This window comes from Myotis davidii, unplaced genomic scaffold (genome assembly GCF_000327345.1).
Source record: "Myotis davidii unplaced genomic scaffold, ASM32734v1 scaffold88, whole genome shotgun sequence".
Taxonomy (NCBI): Eukaryota; Metazoa; Chordata; class Mammalia; order Chiroptera; family Vespertilionidae; genus Myotis; species Myotis davidii.
In genome coordinates this window covers 300,457-303,830 of record NW_006300377.1, presented here as the reverse complement: position 1 = coordinate 303,830, position 3,374 = coordinate 300,457, and the positions used below count along the sequence as shown (strand labels likewise).

General features: G+C 41.6%; 1 long non-coding RNA gene across 1 annotated transcript in view; it reads left to right on the top strand.

Moving 5' to 3' along the window:
- Window positions 1–2,875, top strand: part of LOC107185229 — an 18,453-nt gene extending 15,578 nt beyond the window's left edge. The window contains exon 3 of the long non-coding RNA XR_001516154.1: window positions 1,824–2,875. This is a non-coding gene — a long non-coding RNA (uncharacterized LOC107185229). The remainder of the gene's footprint in view (window positions 1–1,823) is intronic.
- The last annotated feature ends 499 nt before the right edge of the window (window positions 2,876–3,374 follow it).

Below are 3,374 nucleotides of genomic sequence, written 5' to 3'. Positions count from 1 at the left end.
AGAGTGATAGTTAGAAACATCGATCAGCTGCCTCCTGCACACTCCCCACTGGGGATGTGCCCGCAACCCAGGTACATGCCCTTGACCGGAATCGAACCTGGGACCTCTCAGTCCGCAGGCCGACGCTCTATCCACTGAGCCAAACCGGTTTCGGCAACACTGATTGTTTTTAATAGTAGTGTTGTTGGATTGATTCTCTGTAGTTAGAGCTCCTAAAGCTGTGAGGAGAAGGATGAAGTGAAGGAAAAAACCATTGCTTGTGTGTTGACTTCATCTCTCTAGGTTTTGGTGTGGCACCTCTTTTTTTTTTCTTTAAATATATTTTATTGATTTTTTTACAGAGAGGAAGGGAGAGGGATAGAGAGCTAGAAACATCGATGAGACAGAAACATCGATCAGCTGCCTCCTGCACACTCCCTACTGGGGATGTGCCCGCAATCAAGGTACATGCCCTTGACTGGAATCGAACCCGGGACCCTTCAGTCTGTAGGCCGACGCTCTATCCACTGAGCCAAACCGGTTAGGGCTGTGGCACCTCTTTTTATAGGTGCATGACATGTGATGGACCTAGTGGAGCCCACAGAGGTGGACCTGGCAAAAATCTATGGAAAAAATATTGTTTTCTAGCCTAATTTTTCTCAAGGATATACTGCTCTGTACTGCCTGTAGCTCGCCAGCCTTGCTTCCCTCCCTCTCCTTTTACTAGTACTATGAATGGGACCCTTGCTGTGTTGTCACAGACCTAGACTCTTAGTTTGTTTCACACAGGTCAGGGCTGGGGGGGAATTGCATTATAGCCATGGGGTGGTGAGCTCAATGAATGGCCAGCTGTGTGTCAGTCTGGCTTGCCAGGGTAGGATTTCTAGGACATATATACTAGCACACACACGTGTATGTACACATACATGTACTCACATACACATGTGCACATGTATATGCACACCCATACCCTATCATTGCCAGTTGATACAATATAGAAGATATACGCTCTCCTTTATTTTCCCTCAACCCAGCCCACCACCAGAATAAGTCTCCAAGGGAACTGAAGCATAAAGATCCTTAGCAGAAGTGGTTTGTACTCCAAGTATGACTTCTCTGCCCATCAGCAGGCCTGAGTCAGACCTGGAAAAGTTAAAGAGCCCAGGCTTCTGCATCCTGAACTTATGCTGGACATAGGGGATAGAGGCTGAGAAGGAGAGGCAGCCCTTCCAAACTCCTGGATCCTTATATGTGGACTCTCCTGTTTGTTTTTAGGGGGTTAAAGGGTGGTTTTGAACTGATTTGTCCCTCGTCCCCTCTTTATGCTGAAGGGGACTGCGGTGTCACTGGCGTTATTTTCCCTCTTGTGTCTGGATACAGGGACACATCCCCTCAGTGCAGTTCCCACCCAAATACGCCAACCTTCATCTTTCCTGCTTCCACCCTCCAATACCTAGATACCAGTTTTCTTTTCTTTTATTTTTTTTTAATATATTTTATTGATTTTTTTTTTTTTTTACAGAGAGGAGGGGGGAGAGAGAGAGAGAGAGAGAGAGTCAGAAACATCGATGAGAGAGAAACATCGATCAGCTGCCTCCTGCACATCTCCCTACTGGGGATGTGCCCGCAACCCAGGTACATGCCCTTGACCGGAATCGACCCCGGGACCCTTCAGTCCACAGGCCGACGCTCTATCCACTGAGCCAAACCGGTATCGGCCCAGTTTTCTTTTAAAAGCTATTTAAGATTTTTTTATGTTGTCATCATAATAGTGAATTCTATATTAAACTAGTAAGGATCACAGTATTAGCTAGTTATGATTGTTTACGTACATATGACTAAAGAATTATGTTTGTGGTTTGTGAAAACCACTACAGGAGAGTATCTAAAAAAAATCTGTTTTGGAGAAACAGATTAAATATGAGCAACAGTAGGGGGCACTTGTATGACACTGGAGCACAGACAAGCATAAGCGTGTCAGGCTTGATTTTCAAACTTTGACTTGCTCCTTGGAAAGTTAATATTTTTCTCTTATGCAATTTTCTTTATGCAAAACTGCTAGTTGGATTTTAAATATAAAATCATATTTGGCATGATCAAGAAGTTGTATTTACTTTTTGTTGATAAAAATGAATTTTCTTCAAGTTTTGTTAAATTTATTTTTTTTCAGGTACTCTTTGCCAAGCAAGAATTACTAGATTATTTCATTCAAGTATGTCAACATATATAAAGCTTTAAAAATTTGTTTGAAAAAAAATCTATTGGAACCCTCAATTTCTGTATCACAGATTAGTGCCACTCTAGACTACGTACTACCTGTCATTCAAGGATCCTGTTGATACTTTTTTTTCTGTACAAAAATTACAAGTGAAAACAAAACAAAAAACAAAACAAAATGAATGTACTTCATATTTATTTGAGTAGAGGTACCAACAAACACTTGAAAAATGGCCAAGAGTGTTGGTTGAACTTTTCCAGTTCATTTTGTAGCTGTTGTTAGGTAAACATAGCCTTCTCTTACTTGAATAATGATGCTGAAGGGTCCTAAAGGCCAAAGCTCCGGAATTTCTGATGAGAGATAGAGATAACAGTATCATTTTCAAATTGGCCCCCGCACAAACATACATAATAGTAGGTATTCCATTTTCCATACCTGCCACATATCTTGCTCTTACTTCAGATTCACAGATAAATTCTTACTAATTTTAACCACCTGTTTTATCATTTACTCCTGCTCCAATTACCAAAGATGCTTATAGAGGGAAAAATAGATTCTCCCCTCCCCCACTCCTCAGCCTTGTTTGCTCTTTGCCTACATTTTAAATGTTACCTCCCAATCTTTAAATTTCAGCTAAAATGAACTAGTGCCTTTCCTAAATATGCCTCGTGTTTTCCTACTTCTCTGCCTTGCTCATGCTGTTCCATCTACCTGGCTTTTCCTTTCAGCTCTACATCTTTTTTTTTTTTTTTAAATATATTTTATTGATTTTTTACAGAGAGGAAGGGAGAGAGATAGAGAGTTAGAAACATCGATGAGAGAGAAACATCGATCAGCTGCCTCCTGCACATCTTCCACTGGGGATGTGCCCGCAACCCAGGTACATGCCCTTGACCGGAATCGAACCTGGGACCTTTCAGTCCGCAGGCCGACGCTCTATCCACCGAGCCAAACCGGTTTCGGCTCAGCTCTACATCTTATTTGTCCCTCTGTATTCACCTTAAATGTCACACTGTGTGCGCACAGCCTTTATGATCCTTCAGGTACAAGTCAGACCATCTTTCTGAACTTACATAATGTTATTGAAAGAAATTCACTTAAAAGTAATAGTAATAACAACTGACAACTAACATTCACACAGCCTTTTACAAAAGTGCTTTGGCATATATTAGCTCCT